This window comes from Mixophyes fleayi, chromosome 6 (genome assembly GCF_038048845.1).
Source record: "Mixophyes fleayi isolate aMixFle1 chromosome 6, aMixFle1.hap1, whole genome shotgun sequence".
NCBI lineage: Eukaryota > Metazoa > Chordata > Amphibia > Anura > Limnodynastidae > Mixophyes > Mixophyes fleayi.
This window is the reverse complement of record NC_134407.1, coordinates 117,129,174-117,146,120: the sequence shown is the minus strand read 5'-3', so window position 1 is coordinate 117,146,120 and position 16,947 is coordinate 117,129,174. Positions and strand designations below refer to the sequence as shown.

General features: G+C 42.2%; 1 protein-coding gene and 1 long non-coding RNA gene across 3 annotated transcripts in view; one reads left to right on the top strand and one right to left on the bottom strand.

Annotated features, from left to right (window-relative positions):
• The window catches only part of RASSF4 (Ras association domain family member 4), a 261,966-nt gene extending 250,251 nt beyond the window's left edge, over positions 1-11,715 (bottom strand). The window contains exon 1 of one of the 2 annotated variants that reach the window (XM_075217178.1): positions 11,656-11,715. The gene's annotated coding sequence lies outside the window, so the exon portion shown is untranslated. The remainder of the gene's footprint in view (positions 1-11,655) is intronic. The other variant, XM_075217179.1, reaches the window with a different exon arrangement.
• A 692-nt stretch (positions 11,716-12,407) lies between these two features.
• LOC142160368 (uncharacterized) overlaps positions 12,408-16,947 on the top strand; it is a 59,467-nt gene continuing 54,927 nt past the window's right edge. Inside the window, exon 1 of the long non-coding RNA XR_012693184.1 lies at positions 12,408-12,551. This is a non-coding gene — a long non-coding RNA (uncharacterized LOC142160368). The remainder of the gene's footprint in view (positions 12,552-16,947) is intronic.

Sequence of the window (16,947 nt, the reverse complement as noted above, 5' to 3'; positions counted from 1 at the left end):
GATTTCATGAGTTTTGGAATCTATAAATACCGCTCTCCATGGCAATCTAGCGCCATTTGAGAGAGGGATACAGAAGGGGTAGGATAGAGTATAGAGCAGTTAGGCAGGCAAATGTACAGAAGAGAAAGAGGAGGGTGGTAGCAGTGTTCATCAAAGCTCCATTGCTAAATGTCATTGCTGAAATCCAAATATACAAGTCCTTTCAGGCTTTTTTTCTGAATTTGACCAAAAAGTGTAGGGTGTTATAGACACCCAAAGACAAGAGCTTCGTTGCTGTATTTGTCATTGCTGAAATACAAATATAATATACTGGTTCTTGCAGAAATTTTATTTTGAATTTGCACCAAAAAGTGTAGGGTGTTATCCAAATGGATTCACAGCAGTACACAGAGGAGCAGGAGCAGCAAGCAGCTGCCACCACCAGTCCTGATGATCATAATCCCTGTACGTCATCTGGTAAAGCCTATGTAAAAGTACATAGTCTTTTTAAGTCAGGGAAAAAAAACATTAAAAAAAACACCTTTTACCATGGTGGGAAAAAAAAAAGAGCTGGAATCCATGAAAAGTTATCTGCCGGAAAAAAAATTGTCAACATGCCATTCTACACACGCAGTGGCAAAGAAAGAATGAGGCCTTCGCCTTTCTCTATGAATGCGAGATCTAAAATTGTTAATAAGACATCTTCTTGTAAGGTCACTCATGACCAACCAAGACCAAGTAATTCGGACTCCCAAAGTGGTGCACAAATACTGTTACGTGCAAAAGCAGAGCTAGAAGAAAACAGTAAGGCATTAGAGGAAAATGTATTCTCAGATTCAGAAATGACACCAATCCCTGAGGAGAGTTCATGCACAAGTGCTATGTGTAATCGTGACCATTCAGATAGTGTATCCATAAAGAAGGCCCCTTTCAGCATTTCTGCTGATGTGTGTGTAGCCGACGAGGGCACTAATGAGGATGTTGATGAGGAAGATGTTGTTTGTGTAAGTCCTGCACCAGTGGAAACAGTTCTGGCACTTGATAAGAAGAAGGCCATTGTCATACCTGGACATAAGACCAAAAAAGCCACTTCTTATGTGTGGAATTATTTCTACCCAAATCCTGACAACAGTTGTCTAGCCATTTGTAGAGTATGTAAAGCCACAGTCAGTCAAGGGAGGGACCTTAACCATCTAGGAACCTCATCCATGTTACGCCATTTGATGCGAGTTCATGGCAAGCTGTAGGGAAAATCTGAAAGTTATGGTAAAAAAATAACAAGCAGTCCATCATCAGCTAGGACCCTTCTCTCACCTACATCCCGACGCCTGCAACCTATACCCACAACACCGTCCTCATCAATATCCTCAGTAGCGATCAGTGTTAGTCCTGCATCCAAGTTGCTATGGCTAGATGACTCCTGTGCTATCCTTGATTCCTCTGAAGAATTCTTGAGCGTTAGTCCCACTATTGCTGCTGTTGGGGGTGAATCTTCATCCCAAGCAGACCAAGAAGAAGACTACTAGTAGTTTACAACAATTGACTATTAAACAATCCTTTGCAAGAGGAAACAAGTAAGAAACCTGTCACCCAGTAACAAAGCGGATCACAGACACCATGGCGACTATGCTAGCATTAAATCTGCTTCCAATATCCACTATTAATGCAGCTGGTTTTAGACAGCTACTTGAGGTCTTGTGTCCCCATTACCAAATTCCATCACGACACCATTTTAGTAGAAAAGCAATTCCTCACCTCTACCAGAATGTTCGTAAAAATGTTATTATTGGGCTGCAAAATGCCATTCTACCCACTGTACACTTAACCACAGATATGTAGACAAGTGGAACTGGGCAAACTAAAGATTATATGACTGTGACAGCCCACTGGGTTGGTGATTTGCCTTCACCAGCAGCAGCATGTAACCAAGTACGTGACATTTTTCAGAGGCAGGCTACTCTGTATCACCGGCTTCACTAAGAGGCATACAGCTGACAATCTCTTGCAGAAACTAAGGGATGTCATTGCAACGTGGCTTATCCCGCTTGGACTCTCCTCAGGATATGTCATTTCTGATAACGCCACCAATATAGTGAGAGCATTACAGCTGGGTGAATTCCATTACATTCCCTGTTTTGCTCACACAATAAACTTGGTGGTGCAGAGGTTTTTAAAAAATGAGAGGGACGTGGAGGAGAAGCTGTCTGTGGCGCTGAAACCATTTGAAGTAGCCACCTGTGAAGTGAGTTCAGACACTGCGAGCTTGAGTCAAGTTATTCCCTTAATTAGACTTTTGGAAAAGCAACTTGAGAAACTGAAGGAGCAGATTAAACAAAGCAATTCCGCTAAGTATGTCGGGACTTGTAGATCAAGTGCTTTATTCGCTTCGCCAGGATCTAAGAGTCATCAAAATCTTGAAATCTGATCCCTACATTTTGGCGACTGTGCTTGATCCTCGGTTTAAGACATATGCCTTCTCTTTATTTCCAACTGAACCAGATCTGAGAAGATGCAAGGAGCTCCTGGTGAGCAAGATGACTGTCAGACGCCGTTCCCGCTGATCCCCTGTCATTCGGGGAACGGACGTCTGACCTCCCCGCTGGCTGCCTCGGAGTCCTTTAGGGTTCTCCTTACTGTCGGGCGCATGCGCCCTTTCCTCTGTCCCGTTGCTAGGCAACGGGACGCCGCTGCCTCCGCCGATTGCCGCTTCCTGTTCCTGCCAATCAGGTCCCCCTGATCATTATTTAAACCTGACTCTGGCGCCATTAGGGTGCCAGAGTAATAGGTCTACTAGCCTGTGTTACTGGTTCCTTTGCTCCTGGTTTCCTGTGAGTTCTACTGTTCCTGCTTTCCTGTTGTGACCCCGGCTTGGCGACTATCCCACTATCTGAGTGACCCACATTGTACTTCGACCCCGGCTTGGCGACTACTCCTTTGGATTTCCCTTGGTACCGCATATTCACGATTGGTGTGACCCGGACCGTCTGACCCTTCTACACTACACCGGCAACTGGCTAATAGGACCGCGACCTGCGTACCCTGTGCAGCGAAGGCCAAACCTCCTAGCGGGGGTCCCTGGTGAACACCAGGGGTACGTTAGACTCCGCACCTACTAGTTCAGTAGTGCAAATACCGGTTAGTGTTTTGCTCTGTTACATTCCTCAAATGGCCTACGGCCTGACAATGACAGCTCAAGTGTTACGTGACAGGACGGCGTCTCCTCCTTCAGTTTCTCACTCAACTGCAGCTAGGAAAAAACGTAGCTTTCCCAAGAGACGCAGGGATGTTGCAGATGACTCAGCACAACATTTTGACATCTGGTCTGGTCTAAAAGAATTGACCAAAAAACATGAAACCTCTGCAGTAACTCCACCTGATCCTACCATCAACATCCAAAGGATGGTGGAGGATTATTTTCATGACAGCATAGAAATAGACACATCAGACAGTCCCTTTACATACTGGGAGGAAAAAAAAGAGAATTTGGAGACCCATGTACCAACTAGCCTAAGATGCCCAACCTCCAGTGTGTACTCAGAAAGAGTTTTTAGCACAGCTGGGAACCTTTTCAGCGATTGGTGTAGGAGGCTGCTTCCTCAAAATGTGGAAAAGATGATGTTCATAAAAATGAACTCCAAGTTCCACAAGGAAGGCCTTTCCCGCCAATTCCATCAAAATACTGAAACTTCTGTAACAGTGGATTCCAGCGGTGATGAATTAATAATGTGTGAGGATGATGTACACACTGATGAGTGTGAAGATGAGGCTGATGACAACAACATCTTGCCACAGTAGAGTTCATTAACAGCACTGTTACCTTAGGTGGCTTAAGGCAATTGTTACCTTGTTTTGTGGGAGCCCAAACAAACCAAGCACTTCAGCCACAAGAAGTGGCACTTTTGTGGCTGAAGTGCTTGGTTTGTTAAAGTGTGCATGTCCTTTTTAAGATCCAACATAAGGGTGGGTGGGAGGGCCCAAGGACAATTCCATCTTGCACAACTTTTCTTTTCTGCCACTGCAGTGTGCCAATGTGTCCTAGATGTGCTAGGAACTGCCGTGTGTTTGAGTCATTGCTCTGTCGCTTACCCTCCAGCCAGATTGCTGCAGTATTTGTCCAAAAGTGTATGAAAATAATATTGTGACCTGTGAGGTCGTCAAAATGAACTGCAAATGACTTGAAATTAGTGTTATTGAGGTGTATAATAATGTAGGATCAAAAAAGAGCAAAATTATGTGATTTTAGCATATTTTAGCAATTTTTTTAAAAAAAAAAATACAAATCCAAAACCAAAACACACAAGGGGGGTTTTGTCAAAACCAAAACACAAAGCTAATCCAGGTCCAAAACAAAAACCACTTAACGGGGGTCAGTGAGCATCTCTATTAGCATAAGTGTGTTATATTATCAGTTTATGCCACTAGGTGGCTATATGAAAAACAACATTGAGCAATTAAAATTAAAATGTTACGTCTTGCCTGCTTCTGGTGTAGAGATCTTAATGCTGAATACAAAAACTGTTGAATGTTACTGGTGGTACTCCTATCGGCATCCTGACCGCTACATAAAATACTGGCAAGCAACAAGGATGACCCTTTATTCGCTGAATCTGCCTGCAACATTCCATGCACACCAGGGTGGGCCTACATTACCTTTTACTGCATGGCTTAAAATGTTTGAAAACTACTTGCTTGCAATTAAAGATACAGACCCCTCAGAAGCCAGAAAACATGCTTTACTGAAGTATTGTCCTTCTGCACCAAGGCAGTGTACTAATTAAACGCTTTCTTTAGTAGATGACAAATATGCTACGGATTTTACTGAATTAAACAACTTTTTTGTGCCTAAAGTGAATATTGTAGCTGAATGTAAATTCCATATACCTGCAAATTGTTGGATGGACGTATTTGTAGCATACTTCATACTTGTCACCTGTTTCTTATGGGAGAAATAATGATGCTGCGGACTACCCAACAGCTCTTGATGATTGTGTCGAACTGGAAAGGGATGTTACACCCGACTGTGCCTGTGAGACATAATGCCAGAACTAGACAGTCATTGACATGGGTGTTACTGCTGGTACACCTACCTGCATCTTTACCACTTGACAACAGGCCAAGTGCAGCAAGGGAATGTCAAGTAGACACATACACCCCTTTCAGAAGGCATATCTCTTGCAGGTTCTGAAGGGCTGGTTTAACAAAATGCAATTAAGATGAGCTCAGTGATTGCAAAATTTTATAGACTAAAAGGAGATGTATTGCAAATAAGAAAACCGGTCTTACACTTTTATGCATGTACTAGTGATAAATATCTAACACAGAGAACATCTTAGTGACATACAATAAAAGATCATCCTAGTTACTGATATACAATATCTAGAGTGTTCTAGTGACCAATGTACAATACAATGAGCAATGTACTGACCACAATACACTGCAAAGAGCATCCAAGTGACGGCCATCTAACACAGTCACATATGCAGTCTCTGCTTTACAGCCTATTCTCAGGCTGCACCATAGACTTGTTTCTTCACCGTGGGAGGGACACACAGATTACACACCTGAGGGTGGTTTACATATTTACACAATTACTCACTGTCACACACGGCAGCAATCTACCCCATACTTGCCTACTCTCCCGAAATTCCCAGACTCCTGGAAGAGTAGGTTAACCTACCGAATTCGCGGAAATTCATGGCATGGAATTGCGCAGGCGGGGCTTAATTACGTCATTAAGCCCCACCCGCGCCCCCTCATACCCTCTGTCAAATGACTTCATCCATAGGATCTCCAGTGGGAGAAGTTTTGAAAGTTGGCATGTATGATCTACCCCGGGCAGATATAGTTATGTAAGGTTTGCCCTTAAAAGCATATTACTTTTAACATCTTGCTATTAAGTATGTTTCACCTACATTCATGTGCTTGGCATGTAGGCCGAGGTGCAAAAGACTGGAGACATGGGTAAACATGACATCAAAGGCCAACCTCTTACCACTTTTTTCAACCTGTTGCACTTGTTATTTTTAATATGCCCCATGATAGATAATACCTGTTTACATAAGTAAGTGGAACCAAAAATAGACAACTTTACAGCACAGTGATGCATAGCATTGATGACATAAAAATTATTGCGTTAATGAAATAAGCAGAAATCACATAGATCTTTCTTGTGGAAAAACTTGGGGCTTGATGAAGCTCCCTGGGTCCACCTGTTGCCCATCATTCAGGTCTGAAGTTAGCCATAAGTGTGAGAGGACATCAAGATCACATTTCTTACTTTGTTTTTGAATACATCTTGATTACCCTGCACACAGTGCCTGCACTGCATCTCGGGCATTTTGCAGTTCATAAATGCCCTTCAGTCATACTTACCAACCTTTGGTAAGTTAATTCCGGGAGACCCTAGGCAGGGGGGCGTGGTTGGTGGGCGGGAGGGGCATGGCGTGGCAAATCACGTCATTTTAGCCCCACCCCCCGCGACAAAATGCCATTTTTGTCGCGGGGCAGGGCCAAATTGAAATGATTCACCGCGAATCGCGTCATTTTGAGGAGCAGATGCCATTTGTGGGATATTTGTCTGCTCTCCCGGGGTCAATGGCAAACACATGCAAAAGGGGTCTCAGGGGGCAACCTTGCCTTACACCAGAATCGACCACGAAGGATGGACCCACCCACCCAACCATTCACAAGAGGGAAGCACTCGGCCTGCCTTTAGATTGTCTGAAGCCAATTAACCACCCACACTGGGAGCTCATGCCTCAGAAGGAGAGCCCACAGGTACTCATGATTTACCCAGTCAAAAGCCATTGACTGATCCAGCTCTAGCAAGTATTTCCCAGCATGGCAGCGCTCAATGACCTCCCAGACCCCAAGGATAGCACTAAATGTGCTACGGCCCTTCATGGTACAGTGCTGAGAGGGAGAAAGAATCTGTACGAAAACTGACATCAGCCTGTTAAACAGTACCTTTGCCAGAATCTTTCTGTTTGTATTGAGAAGGGTGAAGAGGCGTCAATTCTCAATATGCGATGGGTCTTTTCCTTTGCATAACAAAATAAGGGCAGACAGCCTCATTGAGGGAAGTTAGAATTACTCTATCCAGGCTCTCATTAAACACCTACACAAGGCAGGGGGTCAGAAGGTCCTTAAAAGTCTTAAAGAACTCGGAGGTCAAGCCATCCAGTCCTGGTGCTTTCTTCACAGACAAACTGTCTATGGCCACTCTGACCTTGTCTGCCGATATCTCATCACCCAGGGCATCAAGAGAACCGCTTGAGTCTTCAAGTCCAGGTGTCTCCCTCAGAAACCGATCCATCCTCTTTCTAATAAGTGGCTGCTCAGACAAAAGAGTAGAGTAAAAGGACCACACGATATCGAGAATGCCCTCCTTAACTTTCCTAAGAGTCTCCCTTTACAAGGCAGTGCCGCTTTAAATTTAAGCGCTGAAGACGCTGAACTCGCTGGAGTTGAAGAATCCGGAGGTTCATACATTTACCCCCAGGACTGCTTTATTGTTAAATAATTGACACAAGAGAGTAGAACTACACACTTTGCTTGTTAGTTGGATTTGTTCCCTAAAGAGCTGTTAAGACTTAATGGCATACCTCCCAACTTCACATTAGTTAGAAGCGGGATAGAATTTTGACATAAATGGTGAGGAGCTTATTTTAAGAGTAGGCTAAACACAAATCTATTGATGTAGAGCCACTAATTCCACAGCGCTGTACAGAGAACTCACTGACATCAGTCCCTGGGCAATGGGCGCTTACAGTCTAAAATTTCTAACATACGCATACCGGGAGAGACTAAGGTCAATTTAATTGAAGCCAATTAACCTACTAATATGGGGAAGGAGGGGGGAGGGGTTTGGAGTGTGGCAGGAAACCGAAGCACCCGGAGGAAACCCTTGAAAACACAAAGAGGACATACAAATGCAACACAAATAATGCCATGGTCTGGAATCAAACTCATGACCCTAGCGCTGTAAGGCAGAAGTGCTAACCCACATAACTCGACAGACAGGGTCACTATCTAATTTGGCCACAATAGTGTGGTTGGAAGTTGACCACGCATACAGACCAATAGCGCTTCTTCCAACCACATTTTGCAGCATGTCCAATAGTGATGTGATTTATTTTGATGACATTTTTATAGAGTACCATGCTCCTTTTGGGGCCACACATATCAAAATATTGGTACAATAGCCCTATTATTGCCATTTATATTACAGAACATGGCTACATTCAGATTAATGCTTGAAGCAGGTTCACATTTAGGAATTGGGTTAATGCTAGTAGCTATATAAAGTTATGGACTAATAAAAGCAGTTTACAGTTCAGATTAGTATTCTTTTTAACTTTTATGTGACCAATAATATATTAGGATTACACTTGCAACTCATTTGAAAGTGTAAGCCATCTCTTTCAAACAAGGGGTATGCTGCCTTCCTTGGGGTGAGATAGCAGGGTTTTTTTTTTACCTCTCCTGACAAGGCCAAGTGTAATGGGGAACCGAGGGCAAATGCCCATTTTCGTCCTTTATTAAAATCGGCCAGCAGTTTGTTTTGTTTCTATCATCCAAATAGGGTAGATTCCCTGCTTGACTGAGCTTTATTCCTCATGGAGTGAAAGAAGATAAAACCATATTTGCACATCAGCTGTGGAATGATGTTATTATGTAAGAGTAAGGTATTGACACAATAAATCAATATAAATGTCTGCAGTTTTATGCACAGGTAAATCAGCTTCACTACAGAATGTTTGATTTACAGTTCTATTCAAGAGATAAAACTCCTGCAGTCATAAAAATATATATTGTTATGTTTTTCAATTCCTAACTTCCCATTGCTTACAAGTAACATTATCTAAAGGGAAGTATTGTAAGTAGTATTGTATAGAGCAACAGGTGTGAATCATTGACAGAAAAATACGTATATCAGCAGCATATCAAATATATAAGAGACTAGACAATGGTGTTATTTAGTCAAAGCTATTATGCAACTTGAAAATAAAAGAATATTTTCCGGCATTTAAACAAACTATTTACAGCAGAAGTGAACATCTAAATGGAAACATACGTTGCTTGTAAATTAAGTTCCTTATTCCATGGCATATAGTTAAAGATGCCTTGCAGCTATGTACTTTCATCCTTCCCCTTCAATAAATATCTATTACTTTGACATGCTACAAATTGGGTCTTTCATTCTGATCTCTGAAAAAACAGATCTCTGGTCAATTTTGCAGCTCTTTGAAAAACCACATATTGCAGAACTGGATCTTATGAGAACCTTGCATTCTGGTGAAATTCAGGTTTATGTGCAAGTACTTCGATCAATATTCCGGACTTAGCAATAAAAAGTTTGATGTGGGCAGAGCAATCATTAATGCTAATCATTGTGCCTATACTCCTTTGCTATTCATATAAACAATGTTGGATATCAAAGGTCAACCTTAAACACTAAAATAGCATGAATGATATTCTAGTGCAGGCCTGGCCAACCTCTGGCTCTCCAGGTGTTGTGAAACTACAAGCCCCAGCATACTTTGCCAGTAGATAGCCAGCCATTGCTGGCAAGGTATGCTGGGACTTGTAGTTTCAAAATACTTGAAGAGCCGCAGGTTGGCCAGGCTTGTTCTAGTGATTAATCTGCAATTTCAATACGGTTTGTCTGAACAGCAGAAAACTCCAAATACCAGGAATAATATATATTGTCTGCAGAATATTCATAGCAATTTGCACACATCAGTTTCCACCTGGAACATGGCATTAGCAAATTCTTACTAAATGCTCATTAATCACTTGTCTGAATAAGCCATCGTGGAAAGTTAAAGAGCCAGTTAAAATTGGATAATTTAAAAGAAATATTTATAATAAACTGAAATTATTTTAACAATACAGTAATTATTTTGGAAACATGGCAAATCGTGTTCCAGTACAGTCCCCTTGGAGACAAAGCTCCACTGTTAATTCAGACTGCTATAGCCACATTAAACTAATAACAGCATGATAAAATCTCTAACTACATTGCTCTTCTCTGTTGTAAGACACGGCCTGATTCATCAATGCACACATTCTCAGCGCAACATGCGTTTGTTTAAAAACGCACGTAAAACGGCGCAGCATATTCCTGAATTCAACAAAGAACTGATCTGAAGATACATAGGCTGATGAATTTGAGTGTAAGTCTGCTCTGCTCTACTACACAGGGCACTGCAGGATATGTCCAATACCTATGTCAAATATAAATTTGCAAAAGAGGAAAAGAAAAATTCAAGTAATGCCACCTGCTAATAATATAGGTGTTAGGAACCCCTCCAGCTGGCACAACACAACCCGGAATCTACTCTGCCAATCAGGTGTTCATTGGAGCCCCTGATGGTGGGGACAGACTGGGCCTCAGACTGACAGAGGGTCGTGAAGTGTGTACCGGCTGGGGAGAACCCAGGCAAGCGGAGTGAGGTCCACGCAGAGGTCAAGGGCTGGCAGCAGACAACAGTATCGGTAAGCAAGCTGAGGTCAAGGGTCACAGGCAGATAGCAGAAACGGTAAACAGGCCAGAGATCAGGGTCACAAGAAACACAAGCGAAGTCCAATTCAAAGCCAAGGGTCATATACAGGAAATCAGTAGCGGTATCAAAATACAGGAACAGGAACAAGCAGGTCAGCAGACTGGAGCACAGAAGCTATAACCGGCAATGAGGCAGCAGACCTCATTGCCTTAAATATCCAGATGGACCAATCAGAGCCTGCCCCCAGAAAGAACACACTTGCAGGCTAATTGCCTGCTACACTATGCGCCAATCAGGGCTAGCCCTGGCATCCACACTTGCAGGCTAATGCCTGCTAATTCAGCCACAGGCTGAATCTGATTGATTGCCCCATATGCGCGTGCGCACCTGGCTGCCTATGTGTGTTGAATTGAATCTCTCCCATAGGGTACATGCAAAGGCTCAATATTGGAACACAATCATAACTAAAGCCAAGCAAGATTAATATCCAGGGCAGGGCTGCAAGAGATTTCATATTATACAGCAAAAGCATGTTACCAAAATATATGCAATTTCACAGAACATGGTCACATTACAAAACTTGTGTTTAGCTATTTCTCACTAGAGGGCACTGCTATACATCACTGAATAATCGACAACCAAGAATAAATAACACTGCTTTGTTATTTTTAGCCCTACAACCATGTCAGGAACATACATGTGTTCATACGCAAATCATATCAAAAGCAGCAGTTTGTAAATGCCAGAAATGTGATTAAACCATTTAAGAATACTTAATTACAAATCTCATTTATACCAGAAGTACAACAGACTATACCAACTTAGCGTTTGTGGTGCAAAATGTACACTGAACCACAGCAACCAATTAGCACTTCGTTTTTCAGACTAGGGCAGACAATGAAAGCAAATGTTCGATTGGTTGCTTTGGTTTAGTAACAATTGTGCATTTAAGTGCAATTTTAGCTCTACTCTTTATAAACGTAGATGCTTCCACAACAAGCCTCCATGCATGAACACATCTGTAAAACACCGGCACTTTCTATACGATGCACCGTAGACTTTTAAATGTTTCTGGGATATATGCGCATTGGAAGCAAATTGAAAGCTATTGTAATAATTGAAGTATTTAATATGACAACCACCCGGCATTCCCTAGGTTTATTCTCACCCGTCTGATGATCCAAGTCCCAGCAGATGATAACGACACCCAGCTGCTTCGAATTCTGACGGTCCTCACATAGAGCACGTCAGCCAATAAGCATTAGCCTCTTCTGAGTCCTGACCAATGATAACACTGTGTGGTCGCAGTTTGTTTTTCTGAGAGCGAAGAGGGTTTTCTACGGTGTCCATGGAGACGGGATGAGTATTGCTTTGTCTGTCAGGTTCATTTAATGTATTAACGTGGGGAAATATCGATCTTATCTTACTTTATGTGGCGTACATGAAGCGACCTATATGACCCATGTACACATCGAACTTCTTGGAGTCATGCTTTCATTTTACTATAATTAAAAACATAACAATCATATCTATAGTCTACTAATGGTTTTTACTAGTGATTTTTACACTCTGTTTTACTGCTCTGGTATTAATGCCCGATGCAAATTAATATGAAAGAGACGCGAGCTGTAATTGTTAATCCTCGTAATGGTTTGTATGCAACTCTTTGTACAAGAGCCTAATACAGACACATAATAATAATTACGTGATTGAGACTAAGCATAACTGATAGATAAAATCCAAGGTATTAAAAAACAAACATAAACCATTTAAATTATTTTTATTTTTATTTATTTTCTTGGAAAACAGATCAAGCTTTATTTATAAATAGGCTATATATATTTTATTATTTATTTACAAATTATTTTACCGGAAAGTACAACATTCAAATTCACCTACTGTTTTCAAGTATGCCCTGGAACTAAAGATCTGTACATATATTCTTGGATTTTGTGGTTACAAGGAAATTTGCTTATTGACCTGCCTGGAGTGGGAAGCAGTGATGTAATCAAGCAAGGGCGAAGCCTTTATACATTTTTGGGAAACAACCAGGGCAAATCGCTGGTAAGTTAGATGAAAGGAAAGCCACAATAAAGCGCTACGGAATTTGCTGGCGCTATATAAATAAATGTTGATGATGATAATGATATTTTATTGAAATTGTTATAGTTCATATATGTTTATACAACTGCAAAAGTATTACTTCTCCTGTTCTTATATATGCTTACTATCAATATAGTCATTTCATTGATACATCAACTCCATGACTGATGGTAATAGTCATCACATAGACTTTGCTACTTATTGTTATACATATGTCTGCATTAACTGAATTTGTTCTACACGTTTTCTAAAATGATGTTTTGCCTGAAAACAGATGTTTTTTATTCACAGAATGCTTCTAATAGAAAAAAGGTTATAAAAGTATTACTTCTCCTATTATGTATTCAGGTGTATTATCATACTAGTTAGACTCTTTTAAACCATCCCCACTGTTTTGTATGTTCATTTGCGCTACCTAGCTGGTATTTTGCCACCATGGCTGGTAAAATTAGGACTCTGTGCAAATATGTTAATAGTGCAGACACATCACAGAGATAAGAAGATTGTTTTTTCCACTGATTGGAAGGTCATCATTACTATATAAAAGGACATAAATACTTTAATAGAACTATCTTAGATTATATGTATTTGTTAAATACCTAGTTTATAAGCAGTAAGTGTACCTAAAGGCATTTGGGCAGAGTTGCAAACGATGAGCCCCCCATAACCTCCAAAATGATCAACTCCATGCAAAGATGGAAATACCATAGTAGTAGGGATGTAGCTTCTACATTTGGCCTGCGGCTAAGGGGGTCTGCTGACCCTGTCAAAGTCACATGTATAGTGTATATGTGTTTGTCTGAATAGCAAAAGTGTCCAGAGACGTGGATCATTGCACCTACTGCCTGATTACTATCCAAAGCAATTTGCTTGTGTCATGTTCCACTTGGAATGCTACAGGAGTAAATTGTACATTAATCGATCATCTGAATGAGCTGTTATGGCAGATTAAAAAGCCAGTTAAAATTGGACAATTTAAATGAAATGTGTGTAATGAACTGAAATGACTTTAACAATACAGAAATGTATCTGCATGCATTTATCTGCATGCCTGCTGTATGACTGAGTGCCTTGGCTGACCACAGATCTCCGCTCCACCTTCTACTCAGCCAGGGCTTCCCTTCTTTCCTCCTTCGCTCGTAATTCCGTGCTTCAACCTCTGAGACCAACTGCTTTCTACCTTAGAAGAAGAGAAGGAGTGGGGGCGGCATCTCCTGCTTGTTTCACTCTGGCAGTGTGGCACTAGGCAGTGACATCATAACCCTGCACCAGTCTCACAGTCCAATTCTGACATTCTCTTCCATGTCAGCGGCTGGCGCTCCATATGGGTGCGCCGGAGGGAAATTCAAACCACTGGAGAATTGACATGTTATTCAGTCAGTGTTTTAGACACCCCTATCCATTGGCACCCTAGGTGACTACTTAAGTTTGCCTAGTGGTAGTACTGGCCCTGTGCATAGCAGAAGTGCATCAGTAAGCTGGAAAAGAGCATGTAATAATAAATTACAGCACTGTCCCCCTGCTGTCAGTATTTAGATTGTGCAGGGGTGTGGAATGGCTTTATCAGCCTACTATAAGTACAGCTGATCCACCCCTGCATACAATCTAAATACTAACTGCAGGGACAAAACTATAATGAGTGAGCAGTTTTATTTCTAACTGCACTTTCATGTAGCACATCCACAGTATCACAGGCAACTACCTTTCATAAACTCCAGGTGAGTGTGTGAAAGGTGCACAATCAGAGAATGCCCTTGGGAGCAAACTGGAGTTTGCCGGGATCAGTTTGATTTTGGGCACCCCGGCATCACCCTGCCCCTCACATTGACTTATATTTAGCTGTTATAAGCGGCAGAACCAGTCAGAGGCACCAAAGTGGAGCTCCGGAAAGAAGACGGCAAGTAAGGACAGAAGATCAGTGGCTGAGTGGTGAGGACAGAAGAAGGCACAGAAGACAGCAGAGGGCGGCTAAGAGCTGTTAAACACATTTCCTCCCTGCTGAGGCTGAAAGCTGCTAGAAACAGGTAAAGCCTTCGGGCATCTTGTCACAGGTTTGCGTCTGCACTTCACATTTTCGTGCACAAGACCCATGGCACAATGTCGAGCACTAGGCCTGTGGCACAGATATTTGGGCACAAGGCCCAGGCACAAAATGTGTTATCCAGGCTATTTATTTCTCCCTAGGGCCATTATTTCAGGCTTAGAGCCTGTACACCAATTTTATCTAGGCTTAGAGCCTAAGTGGGCAGCACATTATTCAGGCTCAGAGCCTGTGGAAACAGACAGTTTATTAAGGCCAATAGGGATACTGTAGATTTAGGCTGAGAGCCTGTTCCCACATGTTGATCAGGCCAGGGCCGGCGGAACGCTGTAAGCGGGATAAGCAAAGCGGGGAGGAGGGGCGTCAGGACTGACGAGCGCTCCCCCCGCCTGCCATCCCTGCTTGTCCCCCGGCACAAAAAAAAGAAAAGAAAACAATAACGGTGGCGCCGGCACCCTCCTTCCTCTCCCCCTCTGCTCCCTACTCACTGACAGTGTTGGGCGTGACGTCATCAGGAGTGCACAGGGAGGAGCAGCACACCCAGTCAATAACAGAAGACAGAAGAAGGTCATAGAAAGGTAAGTAAATAACGTAGGGGACAGCAAGGTTTGAAGAGGGGAAGGGGGGTGGGTGGATAGAGATCAAGGTTGAAAAAGGAGAGGGGTGGTTACAGCAAGGTTGAAAAAGGAGAGGGGGACAGCAAGGTTGAAAAGGAGAGAGGGGACAACAAGGTTGAAAAAGGAGAGGAGGGGCCAGCATGTTGTGGAGGAGAGGAGGGGCCAGCATGTAGTTGAGGAGAGGGTGGGGCAGCATGTAGTGGAGAAAAGGGGGGCAGTAATGTGGATGAGGAGAGGGGGCAGCAATGTGGTGGAGGAGAGGGGGGCAGCAATGTGATGGAGGAGAGGGGGGCAGCAATGTGGTGGAGGAGAGGGGCTCAGTGTGTGGTGGAGTTGAGGGGGGCAGCAATGTGGATGATGAGAGGGGGGCAGCAATATGGATGAGGAGAGGGGGCAGCGTGTGATAAGGCAGCACTGTGAGATGAAGGAGGGGGCACAACCAAACTAAATTACCAAAAATGTAAAATCTTATTACAAATAATAGATATTAGTCATTAATATTATTCATAAAGCAATTCATGTATGATGTTAAATGTATTTATTTGTATTACTCTCTTTATTAAAGTTTATTATATGATTTTTATTAAAACAAAAAGCATTATTGAATGAACAAATAATTTATAAAAGAGGAGGGCGCAAATTAATTTTTGCTGGGGGGCGCCCGACATGCTTGCACCGGCCCTGGATCAAGCATTAGGACTGTTATCACTGAAGGGCTGAAATATGGTACTCTTAGATGCGCCGCCTAGTTCCGTTCCAGTCATTTTGTCCCCGTTTTTCCGCCATTACCATCGGTGGCATTTTGGAACCCATATTCCTAGTTTCCTATTGCATTCCCTGTGCCCTTTTGTTCTGCACCCAGTTGTCAGGCCCCCAATAAAGGTAGGCTTCTGTTGTGCCCCTTACCCCGTAGGATCCTCAGTATGGCCCACATTAAAGGTAGGCTGAGGTGAGTAATTCTTGATTGTCTTTCACTGCTATTTTTCCTGATTTGTGTGATTGTATTACTTTGCATTGCACTGTATTGCAGTGATTGAGTGCTTTGTCTACTGTGTAATGTGGACGTGTTAGATATAGTCAGGATAGTGCACTATACATTCTCTGAGTTGTGAGTTGTGTTTTACATATTTCAGTATTTAGCATAATGTGTCATTGTACATAATATACATCAAAGCGATTATTTAAAGAGATAAATTAATAGTAATAAACGGGCCTAGATGGTTCTCATTTTCAATATTTTAACAAACAGTCCAAAATGAAGGCTCTTTTAAGAAAATCAAAGTTTTGATATTGAAAATGTTTTATTTTTATTGAAATATGCTGCTGCATTATATATCATAAGAAAGCCCATAAAAAGAGGTTTTAAATCAGACCTTGCCCAACTCTCTAGCTCAATTAGGTGAACATTAAAAGCAAGTTTTTTGTTTAAAAAGTGCAACTTTAAAGGCTTCAAAACCAGTGCACATATCAGCCTAATATTTGGAGGTTTTCTTTACACCCGTGACAACATTTATTATACCAAATTTAACTGAAATTAGAGAATGTAAGGTAGAATTTTTTCTAAAATTGTGTTGATTTGATGTAGAATGACCCTGTAGCAAAGGTGCCTGGCCCCAGCTGTATGTCCCGAACACACCCAGGCAAGCCTCCAACAGAGTTTGACCTGTTCTCTCTTTGCAGGTGTGAAGACCCTGCGTCT